Source organism: Chionomys nivalis, chromosome 3 (genome assembly GCF_950005125.1).
Source record: "Chionomys nivalis chromosome 3, mChiNiv1.1, whole genome shotgun sequence".
NCBI lineage: Eukaryota > Metazoa > Chordata > Mammalia > Rodentia > Cricetidae > Chionomys > Chionomys nivalis.
In genome coordinates, this window is record NC_080088.1 from 75,681,030 (window position 1) to 75,705,083 (window position 24,054).

Consider the following 24,054-nt stretch of genomic DNA (forward strand, 5'->3'; position numbering starts at 1 on the left):
GGTAGGGCTCATGGTCTGCTGGCCTCACCAGAGAAAGCAAACACCAAGTGTGCATGACATAGCCTTCAGGGCGGAGAGCGCTGAAGTTGCTGCAATGGACTGGCCTTCTGGTACATGCGGAGGCCACACTGCTCAGTCCTGCCTGGCTGCTGCCCTGTGTCCCCAACTACACCTTTGCCTGCCTTGTCCCAGTTGCCTTTGTCCCAGTCTTGGAATTTCAGGTCACTGAAAAGTGGGTTCAGTTTCCAGCCACCTGGGAGATGGGGTGGAGCCAAAGCGGGCATCCACAGCCACTTCTTCATTTCATTGGATACTGGTCACTGAGTGCCATCAGGTTGGCCCCTGAAGTGGCACTGTGAATTCTCGTCCCCCTCCCCGTCACATGGGACGTTTGTCACCCAAGGACAGAGGGATAACACAAGGCCAACCTCCGAAAGCCAGCAGAAAGCCATGGCCTATCATCCTGGCCCACACCTTTCTTCCAGCCTCCTTGCTTGCAGCAGTGCCCAAACCAGGAGCTGAACTCTCCTTAAAGATCACCTCATGCCCTGTGACATGGCAGAGAATCCTGGGTTACAGTCTGTGCACTGAGGCCTGGAGGAGGCAGGTCCCACTGAGTGTTATTATTGGTGGCCAGGCTGCCCGCTGGAGAGGTAAGGATTGTGACCCCCTCCTTCCATTGCTGCGGCATGGGATAGGCGTGGGAGGGGAAGAAGAGTCATTGCTACTGTAGAGGCTTCTAGTACCACACGCCTCTCTAGCTCAAAGCTGGCCGTCCCTGAGTACTCTGGGCTGAGATCTGGACACTTGCTCACAGGTCGTGTGTGGTGTGAACTGGGCATCCGTAGTCTGTAGGCAGTGTTTCTGTGGTCTGCATACCCATCCTGCCAATCAGCACTTTGGTGCTGCTCTCTAGAAGCCGAGTCTCTGGGATACCTAGATGCCAGCTAAGGTGTCTGCCAGCTCTGAAGGGGATCTGATAAAGACCAAGGTGATGGATGCTGACCCTTCTGCCTCTGGGAGGATGTGGCTCGCTTCTTAGGCATGAGGATGTGGAAGGTTTGGAGAGGCATGTTTATCAGGGTGTGGGCCAGTATAATTGGGTAATTCAAGGATCAGAGCCCTTCCCCTGTGGGCAGGTACTGCACTGTCGCCACCCAGGGCCCCAAGAATCAGGGAGGGCAGCTGACAGCTAGTGATGGGTTGCTGGGGGGTTTACTAGACTGAAGTCCGGTTAAGACACAAAAACAGCCTTAGCTGACCCCTGCAGGAAGAGTCAGAGGCCCAGTTGGGGAAGCTGGGCCACTTAGTGTCCTGCTGATGAGATCTACAAGGATTGATTTCCAGGAAGTTCCAGCAGTTGTGCTGAGATGATGGGCCCATTTGGACTGGAAGATGTGAATTCTTCCAGCCTTGTGCACATGTGACCCTGGGAATCAGAAGAGGATGTGGAGTCTGCAGACAGTTCTCCCTAAAGCTTCGAATGTGTTATTAGTCATTCCCTCTCTGGACTGGACTTGCAGGGCCAGACTGGAGGTCTGTCTAAATTGCCCCGCCCCCAGGGCTAGCTTGCCCAGGCACTCCCTCCTGCAGTGCCCCAGTACTGCTCACCTTCCTCCCCTGGTCCCAGACTCAGCTCAGTGCTCTGTGTGTGGCATGAAAGTGCCCTGTCTGACTGCATGACCTCAGCCTAGCCCTCTGCATGTCGATAAAGCAGATGTTAATGCTTTGGGGTGTGGTCAGATCGCTGTCCATCCCTTCTTTGTCTGCTTCTCCTGTCCCCTGAGGGAAGTATGTGGGATCCTAGCAGAGATTACTGAGATGCCTCAAACCTCCAGGTCCACTCAGAGTCAAGCATAGAGACAGGCAGGGATGTGGTGCAGCCTTGGAAGGTAGTCACTGTTGTAAGAGCTTCAGGAGCTCGTGGGCATAGGCTAGGTGTGGGGCACCCTTCTAGGACACACCCACACAGCCTCAGACGGGTGGTGTTCTCTGGGAAAGAAGGAAGAAATAAGGGACTTGGTTCTTGCTTGGCCTGCTCTGGGCACTCTGGGACGGTGCAAGGAGGAACCAGGAACGCACAGAGAAGGTCAAGCTGTACGGCTGCACCTGCTGCCTAAGCATGCCAAGGCCACCAACCTGAGTGGGTGGTTGGGGATGAAATCTCAGTGCCAGGGAGCTGGGGGCCATCTGCTCTCACCACAGAAGGTGGCTTTATGCCCAAGGCCTGAGAGGAGTCTGTGCCAGGCCTGCAAAATGCATGGTACTATTGGTCTTGTGGTCGGAACACCACTACCTATTTTTCCAGACAGGAAATAGGGCTGGAGAGTTTAGGAAGACAAACACTGTGACAGCCCCTTTTGGATCACCCACACCTCTGCTCCCTCAGGGGCTTCTTGCCATCACACACCTTGGGTTCCTGACCTTCTGCCATCATCAGCTCTGAACCTCTGAGGAACCCCACCCTGAGTCCCTCTGCCCAACTTTGGTGCATATCAAGCCATAATTAATCAGCTTCCTCATCTCTTATTCATCAAAGGCACACACAGCAGCAACCGGGGCTGGTGCAGGGAAGGGGCCTGGCATGTCCCAGAATCCCACTGGGCCTGCCCATCTCCCAGCACTTTTGGGCTCAGCTCTGAGCCAGGGCCTCCTATAGTGCACCGTCCTAGATTCTCCTATGCTGAGTACACCTTCTGAAACATGTGTGTGTCCCACCTCTGAGAGGTTGCTGGGGATATCGGGTAGGATGTGTACACTGCAGGGTCAGTTCTCAGTGGTCACTGCGGGCCGTATTTAGGAAGAGAGCCTGAGCAGGAAGAGCGGTTGAGCATCAGGCTAGGCAAGATACCAGTGCTGACTCTCAGGTTCAAACGTTGGGTCTGTCCCTTTTTCCCATTCCCATAAGGATGCTTGTCCCCTGGGGAATGCTGCTGAGCTGGTAACCTTGGAGTGGTCACAGCTAGCCCACTGGCGAGCTGGAGATGAATGCTATGTCCCAGAGGGCCCAAAGTCTGTCATAGGGATAGGGCTCGGGGAAGCGCAGTCCCCAGGCTATCCCACATCACCACTGTGGCTCCTTGACCCTCCTCGGCCCCCCCAGGGGAATGTGGTTTTTTCTAGAAGCACTCATCTAGCCGTGATAGTTAGACTGGGAGCTGCTATTCAGTTAGGAGCCCAGAGGGCAGTCAGAACTGGATGGGAGGCACTGAGTAGACTCTTGTGCTCTCGGGGAGGGGGGGGGGAGGCACAGCTCCCTCATCCAGAATAGCCACAGCTCGCAGTTGCATGAGCTGCGGGTGGGAGGCGTCTCAGAGCCCTTCCTGTGCCCTCAGTGGAGGGTTTCTGGTGGGCTCAGTACAGCTCCCCAGCACTCCCAGCCCAGAGCACATGCTTGGGCAACTGCCACCCACAGAACATGCAAATTTGCTTTATTTTCCAGGTGGGGACTCCGATGGTTAGCCTCAGAGAGCCCCACTGAGGACACATCTGGACTACCTTCACTCATCCTAGTGGTCCTGTCCAAAGGGCACTAAGGAGGGTCCCTCATGGCCTCTTCCCTATTGCAACATTTGGTCATCTGCCCTCTGTAGGAGGAAGCTGCTCGCAGCATGCAGAGGGAAGTCCCACATCAGTCCTTCAGGAGGTTCGTTCACACTTCTGCTGGATTTTGACTCTTCTCGTCCCTTCAGGGCACCAATGAAGATCTGAGCCCTCGGGAGAAGGATCTCACTCTGGATTGCTCAGGTAATACAGGACAAAGAATCTATTCATGGTGTGCTCAGCTGGAAGTTCAAAGGGATGGGACAGGGATCGCCTGGCCCCTGCCTAGCTGCACCCCATATTTTGTCCCACTTTCCACAAGCAGTTCTGCGTCCTAAGAGCCATGGGACAGCCCTGCTGCCAAGATTGTCCTAGACCAAGCCTTCCCTCTAATTCCTGCCCTGGGTCACCAGGCCTGGCTTTCAGATGACACAGAGGCCCCAAAAACTGGTTCTGAAGGTTAGGACACACTGAGTATAGAGAATGCATTTTTTTTTTTTTTATTTATTAAAGATTTCTGCCTCCTCCCTGCCACCGCCTCCCATTTCCCTCCCCCCCCAATCAAGTCCCCCTCCCTCATCAGCCTGAAGAGCGGTCAGGGTTCCCTGCCCTTAGGGAAGTCCAAGGACCTCCCACTTCCTTCCAGGTCTAGTAAGGCGAGCATCCAAACTGCCTAGGCTCCCACAAAGCCAGTACGTGCAGTAGGATCAAAACCCAGTGCCATTGTTCTTGACTTCTCAGCAGTCCTCATTGTCTGCTATGTTCAGCGAGTCCGGTTTTATCCCATGCTTTTTTAGACCCAGTCCAGCTGGCCTTGGTGAGTTCCCGAAAGACCGTCCCCATTGTCTCAGTGTGTGGGTGCCCCCCTTGCGGTCCTGAGTTCTTTCCTCGTGTGAGAATGCATTCTTTCACATTCCCAGTGAGGGAGGTCAGGGACTCCTATGGCTCTTATGTGGAGAAGGTTCAGAGAGGTGGAGACAACAGACAGGCCTTGGAGTCTGGGGTGTTTTTAGCCAGGATTTGCTAACAGTTCAAGATGGCCGAGGTTTGCTATCCGTCTCATATGTAAGTCTCCCAGCTTGTGGTGAACATCCAGGGTCTGCCCATCCCACCCACCCTCTTTCTCAGCCCCACTTCCTGCCTTTCAACCTTGGCCCATCCCATTCATGTGCTGGCTTTACCCTGACAAGTCTCCCGCCATGGGACTGTGCTTGATGAGTCTGTGTGGCTGAAGCTGGGTTAGTCAAGGCCTAGGCACAGAGCCTTGAGCTGTTGGTGTCCTGGATCCCAGATCCCAGCCACCACTCTCAGGTAGCAGAGTGTTATGTTTCCGGAAGACTTTGTTCCCTAGGCTCCCTGGACAGCACCTGCTAGGGTCATCCCTCTGAGGGCCAAGGGGAAAGGCTAATGTGATGAACCAGCTGACAGAGCCCAGTGCTGGAGCCGACCCCCTGAAGTCCTGAATGATTGTCCCTGGAATGCTCGAGCATCTGTCCAGAGCAGTTCTGAAGGTCACAAGGCAAGAAGAAACAGAGGAGATAGCACAAGGAAGGTTGGATGAAGGTACTGAACATGAGCTATGAAAGAACATTTTTATAAAGTTAATTGGTTTTTAAGTTCTAACTCTGTCATGGAATTTTATTTTTGGTGGTGAAGAAGTGAATAAAAATATATTTGATAGTGAAAGTACAAGATCCAGTGTGAAGCTTCAGCTTCGCTCCAAATGGCTACTCCTAACGGCATAGGACTTCATTCAGTTCTGCAGTCTTTGTGCTTGATTAACTGTGGTATTTTTTTTTGTTGTTTATTTGAGACAGGTTTTATCTACATATCTCTAGCTGTCCTGAAGCTCATGATATAGACTAGGCCGGTCTCCAACTCACAGAGATCCACCTGCCTCTGCCTCCCGAGTGCTGAGATTAAAGGTGTGCGCCAGCACGCCCAGTGCAAAATTTTATAATAAAATTTTGCTTGTTTGTTTTAAGAAAGAGCTAGAAAGAGCGATTAAAAGCACTGACTGCTCTTTCAGAGGACCCAAGTTCAGTTTCCAGCACCCACATGACAGTTCACAACCATCTGTATCTCCAGTCTCAGGGGATCTGACACCTTCTTCTGGCCTCTGAGGTCACCAGGCACGTATGTGGTACATAGACATACATGCAGGCAAAATGCCATACACATAAAAATAATTTGTTAAAAGAGAAAGAAAAATTAAGAAAGAGGGGGAGAGAGAACGGGGGAAGAAGACGAGTGACCAGCTCGTGGAACACATTACATGAGTGACCAGCTCCTGGAACACATTACATTCTAAGACCACGGCGATTAACACATCATTAACATCAGATGGTAGGGAAGAAAATCCCAGAAAAGACTACAAGTATGAGAAGGAGATAGATAAAATCCAGGAAGGAAGGTGAGTTACTCAAAGACTAACTCTAGATACACAGTCATAGAGGGTTTTAGGACAATTCAGTTAACAAACCAATGAGGAAGTGTGAGTCCCTAACTCAGTAATTCGAAACCTTGTCTCAAAAACAAAACAAAAAAAGGCACAAAGTCTGGCATAGTGGTGTAGAGGCAGAGGCAGGTGATTCTTTATGAATTTGGGGCCAGCCTGGTCTCAGCCAGTGAGTTCCAGGACAGCCAGAGCTACATAGTGAGTCCCTGTCTCAAACAAACAAAAATCCACAAATAAATAACTATAATCTCAAATCACTCTTAAGAATTATAAAATTCTAGAAGCTGTACAATCAGAGATGGGTATATTCAACCTCATAAAAATAAAAAGTAGCTTCATGGGAGAAAGAAAATCAACAGATAAACGATAAAACGTGAAAGTATCAGCAATTCATTTCACAAAGGACTGTTCTGGATTATATAGAGAAAAATGGGTATAGACATAAAAGAAACCCATCAATATACGTCAGACCTCACCCAAACTAAGCAAGAAGCATGCATGCTCATGGTACAATAGGATGCAGCATCCACCTCTCTAAGCTCCAACTCTTCCCCACACACACAGGGGAGTAAGGGCAAGGCTACCCAGCTGGGCTGTGCCTGAGTTGCGCCCTCTAGTGGTTGGCTAGGGACACCTGGAGGTTTGCTGGAGAGATGCGAGAGGGACTGTCCACAAAAGAAGCACCTGCTGATCCAATGGCAGGATAGAAAGGTTTCCACCGGTGAGCTGGGGCTGTGAGGTGACTGGAGCAGGCTGTGGGAGAGCGTCCATTCACGACAAGAAACATTTAAACAGGAGACGCGGATACTTGGCCCTCGATGCTGCCACCAGTGAAGCTGCAGTGGCAGGAGACCCCTTGGCTGTCCCATCTGCTCAGAGGTCCATGCTAAGCGCTCACAGCTGCCTGCTCAGCCTCTTTGTCTTCATTAGCACCCGGTTAGCAATGGCCTATGTTAATTAATTAGCTCTTGCCCTGCTGTTTAGGAGCAGTGCCAGATTCAGCTGGGGCCTCGCCTGGTCCCAGCCCTGACTGTGAGCACCTCTGTCCTTCCTAACATAGCTCACGTGTGTCATCTGGGACCAGGAAATCTGAAGGCTCCCAAAGACATGCCTGGTTAGTGTCTCTGTATTCCCAGCCTCCGTTTCTCTGATAGTGAAATGAGGTGTATTATTTTTACAGGCTGTGACAAAGATACCTACCAACATGTGTACGTGTGTTCATGTGCATGTGTGTGCAAGTGTGTTTGTGTGTGTACATGTATGTGTGTGTGCGTGGTGTGTGTGTATGTGTGCGTGGTGTGTGTGTGAGTGCATTCATGCTGTGATGTATGTGTGTGTGTGTGTGAGTGTGTGTGTGTGTGTTGAGACAAGAGCTCACTTGGTAGCCCAGGCTGGTTTTGAACTCCCAGCAGTCCTCCTGCCTCAGCCTCCCATGTGCCGAGATACAACACGCACCATCACGTCTGACTCTGGCACTCCAGCTTTAGTAACAACAAGGATCTTGAGGCCTGGTGTGTGGACTGTGTAGGGCCTCTACAAATGGCTTTTATTTTTGTTTTGGAGGTGCTGGGGTTTGAACCCAGATCCTCTTGTGTGATAAGCAAATGCTCTATCACTGAGCCACACCCCCAGCCATACCAGAAGTTAAAAAGAGTGAAGATTCAATTTGGCTCAGGGTTTCAGAAGGTTCATCCTTCCTGGAAGGAGGGAATAGCGATGTAGAACAGGTCATTTTATGAAGGACAAGAGATGGAGAAAGGAGATACAGGAAGCAGGCAGGGTAAGATCATGCTCCCAGCCCCTACTTCCTCCCATCATACCCCACCTCATACATTTCACCGCCTTCCAGTAATCGTGAATCCATCCCACAGGCGTGTCTACTTTGTGAATATCACAGCATGATGTCATCTACAAAGTTGACACAAAAATAGCAAAAACAGAACAACAAAATAAAACCTTGTAATGTTTTAACTAACTTTACAGATTTTGTTGGCCACATTCCTAGCTGTCCTAGGGTGTGTGCTGGCCCATCAGCCACAGGTTAGACACACGAGTTAGGCTAGAGTCTTGTGGTTGGATTCCCTCTGGAGATACAGACATACCCACACATCTCCACAAGTGTCACAGGTGACTAGGAAATCTTCCATTGATCCCTTAGGTGGTTTTTAAACCAAGGTGACAAGACTGATCGCCATAGAGAGAGACCTACTCCCTGTGAGGGAGAATCTTGAAATGGAGTGGGCCCGGGGGCGGTTCAAGAGAGGGGGGTCTCAGAGAAGGCAGGGGTTCTTAGCACTTAGAGCAGAGGGATAGCTGACACCTGTGAGGGACTAGGGCTGCTTATAGCTCAATCCACATGCTGTCCTGCTGGCTTCCACACGGCTCCTGTGTGTCTGGAGCCTGGCTGAGGTCAGCCCTGACCCCATGGCTGACCTTCTGCACAAACAGACTTTACCATGCCTCACAGTCCTGAATGCTGGGTAGCTGCTGGCCTGAGTCCGAGACACTGAGCAGTAGGAAGCCGCTCTTGCAGACCCATCATCAGTCCATGGCTCTGCCCATTCTGTGCCTTGATTTTCTGGGTAAAGGTCACCTTTTCAACTCTGGTTGATCTGGAGGCAGGAGGATGACTGTGTGCATAGGAGGTGACAGCTAGGCATGATAACTTACGGTTCTCACTTGCAGAAGTCACCATCCTTGAGGGAGCAGGCCCTGCACCCCAACCCCGTCCCATCTGAAAAAGAGACACCATGGTGGGTGCCTCAGGTTTCTGAGAAAGGGTGTCTGCCCCAGGATCACACACAAGTGAGCCCCTCAGGATGCCAAGGGTGGTGGTGCCACAGTAGCGATCCAGACTCATGTCATAGATGAAGAAACAAGCCTGGAAGTATGTCTCCAGTACCTCCGGGGAAAGGAAAGCACCCTCAGCAGGCCTGACTCCCAAAGATGCCCCTGGAAAACCCAGAGAAAGGGTCACAGAGTGTCTGTGGGAGGCCCAGCCAGTCAAATATGTATCTGTCTCTGTTCTTGGGGAGTTTGGGACCAACAGTCAGAGAGTGGAACAGAAAAAGAGAGAGAGAGAGTTTGGGTCAGAACTAAGCGAATCTGGAGAAGGGATGATTTTGTTGCTAGGATTCTCAGTGTTGGCTCATCAGAGATGGCAGGAGTGCAGTATTAACAGCAGGAGACTGGCTATGTGGCATATGGGAGCTCTCTGTACTGTCTTTGCTGCAAATCTAGAACTAGTCTCAAAAAAAGCTTATTTTAAAATGATGACTTTATTACCAATACCAAGCACAGCCTACCCAAGTCTGCCTGGGGCAGCTCTTGCCCCTAGCTCAGGCAGTCGGTGACCATTGTCCCTGAGTCCTGAACTCCTCCTGTGGGAGCCACCAACCCTAGCCTGAAGTACTCTGAAGTACTCTCCTTGGTGGTGAGAGACCTGGTGGGTTTAATCCATGTGTCTGTTCTGCTGGGTTCCATGTCAGGTGCTTTCACGCTGCCGCCTGTCCCTGTGTGTCTGGAACCTGGCTGAGGTCAGCCCCATTATGCACAGACAGCAAATGCATGGTATTGGCTTCATCTGAGCTCTTGGGAGAGCAAGGACTTGAGGGTGGGCAGCCTCACATCCAGCCACGTAGGTGAGGCTATGGTGTAGACTCCCAGCTTCATTCTGTTTCTTCAGCACAAAACAGAGCATGGTGGGAGATGTCTGAAGACCACAAAGGCCAGGGTAAGACTCCCTCCCCTAACTGAACCCCTGCCTGGTCTTGGTACTCTTGGTTGAAGTGTCTTAGATAGACTAGTCACCCTCACAGGTGTGGGCAGCCATGTGGACAATGGGGGCATATCTAGGCTGACCCACGGAGAGGCCAGTTAGGGCCCCATCTATGACAGGATCTCCTTTGCTAAGCTCAGTTAACATCTGGCAGCTTGTTTGTGGAAGTGCAGGAAGGGAGGGCAGGCATGCTGCTCTGCTTCTGAATGGCTGTGGGCGGAACCTCCGGGATTGACCTATCAGGGATTAGGGGTAAGTTCCAGTCTCTGGGCTTCCAGACATGGCCATGGGACAACTTGGCCCATAGTTTGGGGCTCCAAGGATGCTGCATAGGCTGGGGAGTGGGTGGCCGATACACTCTACTCCTGGGGAAGCAGCAGTCTGAGCTAGTCCAGAGGCCACACATCCACTCAGATCTAAAGTCTGTAGCTCCTTGCTGACTTTCCACGTCTGCTTCTGTGCAGCTGGTCAGAGCACAGCCCGCCCTGGGTCTGGCTGCTCAGGTGTTTAGGATAGATAAGGACTGGGATAGAGCTCAGATGCTGTAGGACCACTCCCTCTGAGTGAACTTACAGGAAGTCTTTGACTCAGTGGGATGGCAGGCCTGCCTTGAGACTGGGGAACTCCTGGCTGGGAGCAAGACTCAAGATGTCCCCAAGAGACTTAATGTTCCTGGGAGCAGCGCAGAGCTCAGTTCCCAAAGACAGCCAAGGGCATTGGCGGGAGGACAGAGACTCCCTTTCATCACCCCAGGGAGAAAACTGAGACTGGGTGGCCCCAGACCGGGCCTGAGGCCATTGGGAAAAGGTGGCACATCTCTCTTCCTACCTTAGGACGTGAGGGAGGGGGCCAGCACAATCATAAATTCTGCTGTAGATTTTTCTAGTTCCAAGAGTTGAGATGATTAAAGGGTGGATCGCGGGGAGATAAAACCCATGAAAGGCGCAGGATGGAGAGGAAGTAGAGGAGCCACAAAGATCCTGCCAGGCTCTCGACAGGTGAGTCAGACACAGTGTCGACATGTGTGACGCTTGGAGGGGGCTAGCAACCAGCTCTGTTGCCAGGTTAGGTATCCCTAGGCAGTGTGGCTGACCCCAACCCCCCACATGTCAGCTATGTGTTTCTGGGGCCTGGAAGAAGGATGACAAGAGCCCTGGGGTCACGTCCTGGAACTCAGAGTCCCAGAGGGAAGCTGTTTTGGATAGGGATGGCACTTTGGACCCAGGGAAGGAAGGGTATCTCAACCCAGCTGGCTGCCTGTCGGTGTCCTGTGTGTCAAAAAGCCAGGCCACCTCACAGACTACATGTTTCTGTTTCCCTCATTCTGTTCACTTTGGATGTCTCTGGAAAAGCACACCTGTTCCTAAGGTAGGACTCAGAGTCAGCCACCCACACCAGAGTGAGAATTCCTGTGTGTGATACACTTGCCCTGGCGGGTGTGGCATTCAACTGGACAGAGAGAGAAGGCAGCCTCTGCTGGGAACTCAGGCCATCATCCCAGCTACTCATTCCCTAGCCCACCAGGAGAGGTGGGAAGCCTTGAAGTACCAGGCTTGTGAATGGCCCATCTCCATAGCAACTCATAGGCACAAAGGACTGGGCTGATGAGCAGGCAGTGTCTGCGCCAGGCTGGGAAGAGGAAGGAAATCTTGTCTATGGGAAGGGAGCATAAGAAAACTGGGTTGTAGTCCAGCCCTGTTCTTCAGGTTGTAGCCCTGTGCTATAGCACAGGGTTCAGAGCCAGGCCCAGCAGGCACAGCGCTGACCCGTGGACACAGACAGGTATCCCAAGTGAAGGAACCTTCACCAGTCACCACACCAGTGTCTATGCACATGGACCAGGACAGGGGCCATGATGGTTACCTGTGTGTCCAGCGGTGAGGAGACGAGGCTCCCACACAACAGGCTGGTGCAGAAGTGGAACCTAGTGAAGACTTGAGCTTGGTTCCTAGCACACATTGGGAAGATGATAAGGAATCTAGCACCTTCTTCTGGTCTCTGCTAGCATCTATGCATATGTGGTATACATACATACACTCAGGTACACACACGTGCAAACACACACACATGCACACACTTAAAAAGAGAGAATTCTAGAAAAATCTCAAACAAGAGACCACCGTGGGGGAGAGGGTTGGATTCAGGAGTTAGAGGGATGAGTGGGGCTGGGTATAATTAAAATTAAACAAACATTGTATGCATACATGAAGTTCTCAAATATTAATAAAAATATTTTAAACGAGAGACTGAAAAGAGTCAGGCACAGACAAAAAGAACCACCTGTGCAAAGGCACAGAGGCAGGCAGGGCTGGGAATACCTGAGGATGGCTGAACTGTGAGAGGCCCAAGGGCAAGGCTCGTCCACTGTAGGCATCCCCACCTCCTATGCCACCCTAGCTATGCACATAGGGGACCTTGAGTATTGGTGGCAAGGTTCCTCCTGTTGCAGATGAGGCTACAACCCATCGATTTGGGTTCACCTTTGGCCTCACCTACCCCCATGCCCTTCCTCCATACCCTATTCTCTGAGAATACACCTTTCCGTATGCCCTGTTCTCTGAGAATACACCTTCCCGTATGCCCTGTTCTCTGAGAATACACCTTCCCCCATGCCCTACTCTCTGAGAATACACCTTCCCCCATGTCCTACTCTCTGAGAATACACCTTCCCACATGCCCTGTTCTCTGAGAATACACCTTCCCGTATGCCCTGTTCTCTGAGAATACACCTTCCCCCATACCCTACTCTCTGAGAATACACCTTCCCGTATGCCCTGTTCTCTGAGAATACACCTTCCCCCATGCCCTACTCTCTGAGAATACACCTTCCCCCATGCCCTATTCTCTGAGAATACACCTTCTCCCATGCCCTACTCTCTGAGAATACACCTTCCCCCATGCCCTACTCTCTGAGAATACACCTTCCCCATGTCCTATTCTCTGAGAATACACGTTCCCGTGTGCCCTGTTCTCTGAGAATACACCTGCCCCCATACCCTATGCTCTGAGAATACACCTTCCCCCATACCCTATGCTCTGAGAATACACCTTCCCCCATACCCTATTCTCCAAGACTCCACAATGTGGGAACTAACATTCCTGATACCACATATGAGGGGAGTTCTGACCCCAGATACAGGAGGCAATGAGAACTGCCACCCTGAAGTAGAAACTGCATTTCAGGTTTGTTTGTTTGTTTGTTTGGCTGTTTGGTTGGGTTTTTGTGGGGTCATTATTGTTGTTGTTATTTTGTTTTGTTTGTTTTGTTTTGTTCTTGAGAAAGGGTTTCTCTCTGTGACGTCCCTGGCTGTCCTGGAACTTGCAGTATAGATAAGCTGTCCTTGACTCACAGAGATTCACCTGCCTCTGCTTCCCAGGTGCTGGAGTTAAAGGCATGTGCCACCACTGCCCAGGCCTACATTTCAGTTTTTTAAAGGGTCTAATCCAGATTGAAAGGAGGGAGGGAGGAATAGAGAGGAAAAGAGAGGGAGGGAGGGAGGGAGGGAAGGAAGGAAGGTAGGAGAGAGAAAGAGAGAAGTTGAAGGATGGAAGAGAGGGAGAGAGGAAGAGAAAGAGCCCTTTATCCGCCTGCTGTCCACACCTCATTCCTATCTCTTCTCCTCAAGCAAGATACTTTGTGAGACAGATGCACCAGCCACACTGGCAATTCAAAGCCAGTGCTGTCCTGGCCGCCGGTTCATTCTGTGTTCTCTGCCACTAGCCCAGGCGGGAGGAAGGGTGTTGGAGGTCACCCACTCTCAAAGTTCTCCGACTTGTGAAAAACCCAGTCATGGGGCTGAAGGAGCTAATAAAATATGTCATTCTTTACACCTTAGGCCAGAGCTCTGGAGCCTCAGAAGTCCTCAAGCTTTGGGGGGCCTGGAGCCTGGGTGCCCAGCTCTTTCGGTGTGCTCACCAGACTGCACCCCGCATTGTCCCTCATGCCTGGTGCCTCACTGAAGTACAGGCCTCTGTCTCCAGGGCTATGGCTGGGATACGTTAGTCTTTAACATGATAATGTTGGGATCTGAGGGAAGGCTCAGGGGACCAGGGAGGGCTGGGATGAGGGGGCTGGGAACACAGCAGGTAAGGGCTACCTACACAGAGGGGGCTGGCCAGGCATTCAGACTTCCTTCTGTTGGTCACTGTTCAAGAATGGCCGTGGTCTCTCCATTCCCTGAGAACCACAACAGAGCTGCAAGCTTAACAAGGCCCTGGCTCCTTGAACACATGCTTCCTGTTGCTCACCGTCGAAGGCTTTGCCTGCCCTTCTCCCACCCCACCCAAGGCTCCCTCTTGCAGGGGATGTCATTTTCCTTTCATCTCACTTAAACTCACTCCCAAAATGAGGACGCCATGAAGCTTGGGGGCCAGTAGGGAGAGGCAGTTCAGCTAGCCTTCAGCTTATCACTGGGGAAGCCCAGACCCTGATTGTCCAAGAAATTATCAGGAGGAGATTGTCCCAGCCCTGAGACCCCGGTGCTCCATCTATAGGAGCCTATGGGGCTCTCTTTCCATGAGCTGCAGTGGTGCCCAGCGGGGCCGAGAGCTCTGAGCTTCCTTCCCACCTTCCTGCGGCCTCCTTGCTTCAAGCTGTTCTCATTGTTGTAGGTAGTGGCTCTATGCATAGGCCAGATAGGAAGTGGACAGAGATGTCCAGAGAGTGTCTTACACTCAAAAGAAGGGGCAGTGGGGTGGGGGTGGGGCTCCTTCCAGGACAATGGGGTCCAGGAAGCCCAGCCATGCAGGGGTGGAGTTTACACCACAAACCTCCAAGGGAAACAGGGCCAGGACCAGTGTCTTTAAGTCACCAGAAACTCAGCTAAGACCGTAGGCCCCGGCATGCCTCCCGTTGCTGCACAGGGCCCCTCAGGCCCCACCCAGCCTACCCGGTGCACCATGCCATAGAGAACTGTGGGTGGTCCATGCAGGCTCCTAAATGCTGAGACAAGGGATCCTGAGAGTGAAGAGGTGGGCAAGGCTGGCGCCTACGGAAACTTTTATACCAAATGGCGGCTGGAGTAGCCATCTGTCCCCAGGTAGGGGCAGTGCATCTGTAGAGGTCTTCCTGGTGTCTGGGCAAAGTTGAGAGCAAGGCAATCCAGGGCTTGATGACCTCCAAGGAACACACAGGAGAAGTGGCCTTCTATCAGCTGTCTCTCCAGAAGGTCAGCTCTTGCAGCAGGTACGAGGACTTTGGCGGCAGGTACAGGGCTGCTCAGCCCTGCTCAGCCAGGTCCCTAACCCCAACCCACTTAGTCTTTCCTCCAGAGGCCCAGAGCCGAGGCAAGCTGCAGGAAGCCAATCCTCTCCTAGACAAAGCCACTGCAGATAATTGGAAAGACAGCTTTTGACTATAGAGCCAAGCTCTGGGGTTCCTCTGCTACACAGGGATCAGGAGACTTGGTGGCCCACAGAACTGTGGCCTAATTGGGGACCCCTTGTGCTACTGTCGGTTCGGAGTGGTGACTTTTTCCTGGCAATGGAGTGGGGAAAGCCAGGACTTTAGAAGAGAGATCTGGGCTCCTCACCCCTCTGCTGCCTTCTTGCTTGGAAAACCACAATGTAGTTCACTGCAGGTGCCCTTCTCCGTGGAGGTGATATCGGCACCTCACCCTGCCAGGGGAGGGCAGTGGCTACACTCCTGCCCAGACTGCTGTCTCTGAGAGAAGCAAAGAAGGAGGAAACACAGTTTTGTGTGTGTGTGTGTGTGGGGGGGAGCTGGAGAGATGGCTCAGCAGTCAAGAGCACTGACTGCTCTTCCAGAAGACCCAGGTTCTGTTCCCAGAGCCCACGGGATGACTCACAAGGATTCGATGCCCCCCGCTTCTGACTTCTGCAGGCATCAGGCTCACATTGGGCACAGACACTCATATACATAAAATGAATGTAGAAAACATGTTTCTTATTAAAACAAGCGGATCCCTCCAGCCATAGCCACTTACATAGTGCCCCAGAATTGCCACAACCCACTCTGCACCCTGGATGTGAGAAAGACAGGCAGAGAGGAAGGAAAGCCGCCATGGCTATGGTCCCAGAGCAGGCGGACATTGTTACACTCTCCTCCCAGCCCTGGGTCAGAGGACAGGTACAGCCTGGGGAAAGATATGCAGGAACCATTGACTTCAAACTTTGGCCTTTGAAGCAAGCATCCCTATGCAGGTTTCCCTGGCATGGGGCATCTAGAGGGAGGCAAAGGCTGTGGCAGGTAGACCCAGCTAGGATCCCCTCCAGTTGACTGCACTCCCAGACTGAAAGGCGTGGTCTGTGCTTAGCAGGGGTCTGTCTGGGGTGGGGAAGAGGGGAAGGGTAGAACCTATCAAGTGGGGTTGTGGCCATACCTGAGACTACCGGGCAAAATAGCAGTGGTTTGGGGAAGTTGCTTTCAGTGCTCCATGGGACAGGGGTCGGAACTGGGATACGGAACTTAGATTGTCTCTAAGCAGCAGAGCTGGGTGAGGTAGGGTGGGTTTCAGGAGCGCCTGCTCAGGGGTCAGCTCTGCTCTTCCAAGCTTTGTTTCCTTGGCCATGCTATCCTATGAGTCAGTCGCATCCCCTGGGCAGCCCCCATCTGTCCGTCAGCCACCCTTGACTCCAGCATCATTGTACCGACTCAGACCAGTGTGCCATAACCTTCCTGGGCTGGATTCTGTAACAGGTAGAGTTATCGGGCCCAGACAGGTCTGGCCACCGCAGGTTGGGGAGCCAGGTGGAGTAGGGGGTAGGACAGGCCCTCGGTGCAGTACGTCTCTCCAGGAGGGTCCTGGTTAGTTTTTGTCAGAATCAGTTGAGAAGAGGGAACCTCAATTGAGAAAATGCCCCACTAGTCTGTTGGCAATACCTACAGGATATTTTGTTTTGCTTTCTCTCTCTGTCTCTCTTTCCTTCCTTCTTTCTTTTTCGTTAATGATTTATCTGGGATGGCACAGCCCACTGAGGACAGTGCTCATAGTCCTGGGTGGTCTAAGAAACCAGACTGAGCAAGCCGTGGGGAGCAAACCTATAAACAACATTCTTCCCCTGCATCAGCCCTTGCGTTCAGGCTCCTGCCTTCTGTTCCCGCCCTAGCTCCCTTTGGTAGTGCGCCGTGATGTGGAAGGGTAAACAAAACAAGCCCTTTCCTCCCTGAATTGCTTATGTTCGTGGTGTTTCATCACAGCGACAGAAATCCTGCCTAAGAAAAAAGGTTTGGGAATAGGATGGTTCGGGATTTCAGGGCAGGAGGTTGCTGGGAAAGGCAGAAACCGGCAGAGCCGTGGGAAGTCATGGCCGGTAGTGAGGCCAACTCTAGCCAGGATGTGTGGGTCTGGATGAGGGAGCAGGACTGAGGAGTGGCCAGTTTGGAGCAAGGACTCATCTGATTACCAGAGAAAGATGGTCAGTGGTTTAAGGGAGGTCTCTGGCAAATTCTGAGACCTCGTCTTTGAGGCCAGTGGGAAGGAACAAGAACCTTCTATCTTGAATGAGCGAGATCCACACCCCTGGATAATGACAAGAGATTAACCCAGCTCAGGCCACAGTACTTATGATCCTGGGTCCAGGATAACATGGGGGGCCACCTCTACAGGGACCTCAGAGCGAAGGTAGCTTGTAAGGGTGTTTACACCTGCTTCGTGGTCATAGGCTTGCACAGGACCACCTGGAGGACCCATGCCGCTACAAATGTTGGATGTGTTCCCACTGGCCCACTTGCCATCTGGGTCTCGTGCTGCATGCTGCGGGGTGGGGGTGGGGGCATACGTTTGGGAAGGCTAGGGGTGAGCTCTGGGGCTCATGTGTTCCTGCGATGACCTGAGGGGGCTCAGAGGTGACAAGGTGCAGTTGGGATTGGGGTAGGTGTGAGACAGGAGAATTGATACTCTCTTGCAGAGCTGGGCCAGAGTCTGAGGCGTCCTAGTCAAGGGACAAAGTCCCAGGGTCAGAGACAAAGCTGCCCAGGGATGCAGAAGCCCATGGTTCCATGGCCTTCTGCTGCCCTCTGCTGGCCACCTCTGTCACTTCAGGTCTGGCCTTCTGTGGGATTGGAAGCACAGTTAACTTTGCTAGACCAGGCAAGGATCTAACAGGGCTGATGTTATCTGAAGAGGTCAAGAGTATAGGCCGATCCCTGTGCTTAGCCTGTCTAGGCCAGCAGGGCCCGGTGGGCAGCCTGGCGGTCTCCAATGGCTGCAGAGGAAGAGGGCCCAGAGACTCAGCTGCCATCTAAAGTTAGCCATTGGTGGGAAGAAGTTTATTCCTCTCCCCAGTAGGGGCCATGGAGGCAGGATAGTTTCCAGAATGATGGGTTTACAAGACAGGAAATCCCTTGTTGTGGTTTCCATTGCAGTACTTCAGGAATCTAAGGTGATGCTGTCTTCTTTGGCCTCTGCCCTTCAACTGCAGCCTGAACTGGGACCTCCAGGCCGGAGGGAGGTCCTTTCGTAGTGTGATCGCTCAGTGTTCCAGAGAGAGAGAGCAGCATTGGACATAAAGGGAATTCCCGCCATCTTTCCACTCAGCACAGTTCAAGTTGAGCAGCCCCAGATGGGAGGCCGTAGAGCCCGGGGGAAGCTGGAACCTGGACACCAGGTAGGAGAGAGGCTGCAGACCTGCTGGCACTCTGGCCTCCGCTGGTCCACTGCATACTAGAGAAAGCCCCATGTTCCCTGCACCCACTCCTGCTGTGCACTGAGCATAACTGAGCTCTCTTTGGAGACTTCCATGGAGACTGCCCTGATGCAAGGGTGGCAGTGTTCGTGAATGGCGGGTACTGTCATAAAAATATGGGTGCTATTCTCCGCTGCCTTCTGTGGGACTGATGAGCCTCAAAGGGTGCCCCCATCCCAGCTATGCAGGGCTGTCCACCCAACCCGGCATGCTGCCGCCAACAGGGTGTACTGCTGCTTGCATGGAGCAGTGGCTGAGTCTGGCTGAGGGCTAAGTTGTTCTGCATGGGCAGGAGAGCACCGCGGGTCAACAGACCCTGCTGGACAGAATCCCTCAGACCTCCAAGCCTGACTACCTGCCTGCCTCCCTCTTCCCTTCCTCCTCTCTGTCTGCCCCACCCCCGCCCCACCAATCATGTCCCACCAGGACGTCCACCTAGATCATGCGTCAGGGCATCTCCCAACTGTTGTTGCTCCACCCACCCTCACTAGCAGTTAGTGGGCACAGCTGCTAAAGTCTTCTAATTTGCCCAAGGGCCCCTTGGCAAATGGAGAGCCATGTTCCTGATATGGCCTGTCCAGCATCTGTCACTTGAAGCTGTCCTGGGCTTATTCTCGGATGTTTAGACCCCTTTAGTGATATGGACAGACAATGAACTGGAACGCCAGTAATACAAAAACAGGACAAATTCAGCATACCCAAAGAGAAGGAGAACGGGCAGGTGACAGACAGGTAAGGCCTGAGGCAAATGCATGGGGGAGAGTACTTAGTGACCTTAGGGTCACGCAGAAGGTGGCCTCCATTGTGTACATATGGCTCTCTCTTCTAAAGGTGGATGTGTACACGCTTCACTTATATGGCCTGGGGCAACTGTCCTCCCTGTGTACTCACAGACACGTGTACACGTGTACTCAGGAAAAGAGACTGGATAGAAATGTACCCAGCATCCTCCCTGACATGATGGTGTCGGTGTCTTAGAGCAGCCATCCATGCTGTCCTTCTTCCTCTCCTCGGTGTCTATTGAAGTTTGCTGCCACCTGACAGCCAAAGAGGAGACAACGGTGTGTGGAGCAGACTGGCAGTGGGCTGGAGGATGAGAGGTGCCCAGGGCTGGGGGCTGGAGCATGGGAGGTGTCCCAGGGTTGAGGGCTGGAGGATGAGAGGTGCCCAGGGCTGGGGGCTGGAGCATGGGAGGCGCCCCGGGTTGGGGCTGGAGCAAGGTTCTGCTTACTTGTCTTTTAAGGCTTTATTTGTAACCAACACATAATTATTGTGCATATTTGGATGCTTAGATATTGTGCATAAAAGATGTTTGGGTATGTGGTATAATGGTCAAATCAGGGTATTCAGCATACCCATCACCTCAAACAGTTACCATGGTTTTGCAGCGAAAACATCCAGAATCCTTTCTTGCAGCTCTTTGGAAAGCTGTGCCATGGTCTTGTTGACCATGGTAATCCTGCTGCGAAACAGAAGCCAGAACGTCTTCTAATCTGGCCGCCACTAATACCCACTGACCACCTGTAGGCACAATTCTACTCTCAGCGTCAAGGGGTCTGTTTCTTGGCCTCCACATGTGAGTAAGCACAGTGTTTGCCTTTCCACATCTGGCTTATCTCACTCAATAGACCATCCTCCAGGTCCATCCGAGTTGTTGGGAATGACAGGATTTCAATTTTAATGTCCAGATAGTATTACAAACTCCATGTATCTTTTCCACTCATCTGGAATGGACAAGTAGGTTGACTGCGCTTCGGCTGCCGTCAATAGGAACGAGCTGGTGTCATTTCTTCCAGGTCCAGATCCAGTAGCGGGTGGACTAGACTTTAAATCCCTGTGCAACCACAAAAGACACAGAGCAAAAGATCAAAACTGCAGGCACCACACTGTTTTATATATATAGCAAAGTCACCGTAGCCAGCACAACATGGTTCTGACCTCAAAATAAGCACATAGGCCAATGGAGCAGAATTGAGAGCCCAGAAATAGGCTCTCTGAAATGAAAAGTCTTTTTTTTTTACTTTTTTTTTATTTTTCGAGACAGGGTTTCTCCGTAGCTTTTGGTTCCTGTCCTGGAACTAGCTCTTGTAGACCAGGCTGGCCTCGAACTCACAGAGATCCTCCTGCCTCTGCCTCCCGAGTGCTGGGATTAAAGGTGTGCACCACCACCGCCCGGCCTGCCATTGAGTTTTTATTGAGACTACTGATGGGGTTGTGCCTGAGGGGTATTTAGGAACTGGTGCCGACTCTAAAGCAGCTCTGTCACTGTAAAGCCCACCCAGGTGTGGTGATAACTCCCAAAACCTACAACCCTGGAGCTCTCTGCACAGCTTGCAGGCCTGAAGATCTCTTCTTTCCTCAGCTGCTCAGAGTCTCCTCCCCTCTCAGATGTTCACTCCTATAACGCTAGAGGGACCTTCCGGGATCCCCCCAAGTTTCTAATCTCCCAGAAATGGGACTTTTTGTCTAGCTGGAGTCTCATGAGCCTCCCTCAGGAGGCATTTCAATTCTGTCTTAGTTACTGTTCCATTGCTGTGAAGAGACACGATGACCAAGGCAAGCATTATAAAGGAAAACATTTAATTGGGGCCTTGCTTACAGTTTCAGAGTATTAGTGCATGATCATCATGGCGAGGAGCAAGGCAACATGCAGGCAGACATGGTGCTGGGGCAATAACTGTGAGCTACATCCTATCCACAGGTGGAGAGAGAGACAGAGACAGAGAGACAGAGACAGAGAGACAGACACACACACATACACAGAGAGAGAGAGAGAAAGAGAGAGAGAGACAGACAGACACACACACACACACAGAGACACAGAGAGAGACAGAAAGACAGAGAGACAGACAGACACAGAGAGAGACAGAGACAGAAAGAGAGACAGAGAGAGACAGACAGACACGCAAACACATACAGAGAGAGAGAGAGAAAGAGAGAGAAAAAGAGAGAGGCTCACACACACACAGAGACAGAAACAGAGAGAGAGAGACAGAGAGAGATAGACAGACAGACACAGAGATAGACAGACAGACACAGATAGACAGACACAGAGAGAGGCAGAGACAGAGAGAGACAGAAAGAGAGAGAGACTGACAGACAGACACAGACAGACAGACAGACAGACAGACAGACTGGCTGGGCTTTTGAAACCTCACTCCTAGCAACAAGCCTCCTTCAACACCTCCTAATCCTTCCAAACAGTTCAACTGGAGACTAAGTATGCAAACATAAGAGCCTATGTAGGACGTTCTCATTCAAACACCCCAAAGTTCAATAACACTGCCATGCAACCAGGGCTCAGACACCCCAACACTCCATTGCTCTGTTTCTGTTAGCTCTCCTGGCTGCAGTATTAGGAGGTCAGGAGTGACTCCCCACCCTCCTGCCACCATGCTTGCTGCTGCTGGGTGGAGGAGCAGGAGGGGCCTCTTGATTAACTCTGTGCTTCCTGCGACAGCTCAACATTAGCCAGTCTTCTGAGGACACCCTCCACCAGCTACTCACGCCAGCCCATGCCACTTCTTACCCTATTCCTTCAAGACATTGCTCTCTGTAGCTCAGGGGAGCCCTGCAGGCTTAGCTATGTGAATGTCTGGCTTCCAGATGAAAGACTGTTTAGAAAGTACTAGGGGGTGTGTCATTGGGGGTGGGCTTTGAACTTTTAGAAATCCATGCCAGAAACAGGCTTGTGTTCTCTCTGCTTCCATTTTGTGCATCAGATGTGAGCTCGGCTATTGCTCCAGTACCACGACTGCCTGCCTGCCACTGTGATCCCTGCCTTGATGAGCATGGACCCACTTTGTGAAACTGTGAGCAAGACCCCAATTAAATGCTGCCTTTTATAAGTTGCCTTGGTAATGGTGTCTCTTCACAGCAATAGAACAGTGACTAAGACAGAAGTTGGTACCAGGTATTCGGGGACTGCTGTGACAGACCTGAACATGCTGCTTGTTGGAGAAACATGGAAGACTTGGGACCTTTGACTGGAAAATCTGTTGAATGCTTTAAGTGGAGCTTAATGGGCCCTTCTAGTAGGATCTTGGAAGACAGTGTTGCTGATGTGGACTGTGGAGGCACAACTAAAGAGGTTTCAGAGAGGAAGCAATATTAGCCATTGACCTAGAGACTATTCTTGTGATATTTATGCAAAGAATGTGGCTGCTTCCTGCCCTTGTCAAACAATTCAGCCAGAGGCTAAATTGAAAAGTTTTGGATTAGTATCTTTAGCAGAGGAGATTTCAAGACAGCCTAGTACTGACTGTGTCACGTGCTTACCAATCACACAGATCTACAATGAAAATGAGCAGGCAGTGCAAAGAGAAATGCAAACCCTACAGCACAGGGAATGTAATGTTGGAGCAAGTCCTGTGCTCCCGGAGATGAGACGTTTAAAGAAGAATCTGCTGTAAAATAGAATAAAGGGAGTGAGACCCCACCAGCTAATCCTGCTCTTGTGAAAAGAACAGGCCTAAGAATAGTCTGTTCCTAAAGAGCAGCAGCAGAGGAAAGCTGTGCAAATGTCACTCAAGCAGGGGCCAGGCTCCTTCAGAGCAGGCGAAGAGCTTGGCAGCATCAGCGCCATGGTTTCGGATTGAGAGTCATGAAGCACATAGGAGCAAAGGGGTTGTTGAACCTTGCTCAAGATGTTGTAGATGCCAGAGCCAGGACACCTGCCAAGGAGAGCTGCGGACAGGGCATGGAACTAGCTCAAGAGAGGAAGGTAAGTGTGTTGCAGTCAGCAAAGCTGGAGGGAGTTGGAGATCTGAAGAGCCGTCTAAGCCCTTGGACATCAGATATGGAGGGTTTGGAGTTTGCCTTGCTGGACTGCAGCCTTGCTTTGGTCCCGTGTTTCCTCAGTGTGCCCCCTTTCCTCCATTCTGGAATAGTGAGGTATAGTCTGTGCCATTGTGTGTTGGAAGTATGTAATTTACCTTTTGATTTTGCTTTTACAGGGGATTATATGCCTCTTTCTCTTGGATAAGATGTGAGCGCTCAGCTCCATCTCAGTCTCCAGCACCATACCTGCCTGATGCCATGTTCCCTGCCATGATGATATGGACTGAGCCTCTTAGCGCTGTAAGAAAGAAATGCTTCCTTTTATAAGTTGCCCTAGCCATAGCGTCTCTTCACACTAAGACATAGTGTGATAGCCAAAGTTACACTTTAAGAAATTTGAGAAATCCATGAAACAAACAAAAAAAAATGCATGGGATCTGCAAGCCCATTGCCCAAGGGCAAATAGTTCCTGGAATTTGCTCCATAGACAGAGACCTGCCTGCCACTGCCTTCCTAGTGCTGGGATTATGGGAGATAATAAGCTACACATTTTCACTTCCCTAAACAAGCTTGTTTGACCCAAATATACCATATGAGCTTGATCACATGTGGGCAGGTTCACAGGCAGGAAATACATCAGAATGTATGCTTGCCCCTGATTGGACCTGATGGGAAATATTTTAAGTCCCTGCAAACTATGACTTAGGGCCATTTCCTGGGTAGTCAGGTATGGACCTGGCCAGCCCATCCACCTGGCCAGTATTTAATTAAAGCTTGCTTCAAATTTGGCTTTAGACTGTGTTAGTGGTCTTATTTTTCAACGGATGGGGTTAATAATAGGAGGCGAAGA

The 24,054-nt window shown here is 51.5% G+C and overlaps 1 long non-coding RNA gene and 1 other non-coding gene across 4 annotated transcripts; one reads left to right on the forward strand and one right to left on the reverse strand.

The window, feature by feature from the left end:
• The first annotated feature begins 517 nt into the window (after positions 1 to 517).
• LOC130871166 (uncharacterized) lies at positions 518 to 23,948 on the forward strand. Of its 3 annotated transcripts, none has more exons than XR_009056830.1 (8): positions 518 to 653; positions 3,594 to 3,747; positions 18,106 to 18,347; positions 18,960 to 19,157; positions 19,257 to 19,486; positions 19,842 to 20,001; positions 22,148 to 23,148; positions 23,381 to 23,948. It is a non-coding gene; the product is annotated as an uncharacterized LOC130871166 (long non-coding RNA). The 3 variants fall into 3 exon arrangements; XR_009056831.1 differs by having other exon boundaries at positions 18,162 to 18,347; XR_009056832.1 differs by lacking the exons at positions 518 to 653; positions 3,594 to 3,747 and adding an exon at positions 4,213 to 5,106 and having other exon boundaries at positions 18,162 to 18,347.
• Trnad-auc (transfer RNA aspartic acid (anticodon AUC)) lies at positions 7,560 to 7,631 on the reverse strand. Its single transcript has one exon. It is a non-coding gene; the product is annotated as a tRNA-Asp (tRNA).
• Positions 23,949 to 24,054: the final 106 nt, after the last annotated feature.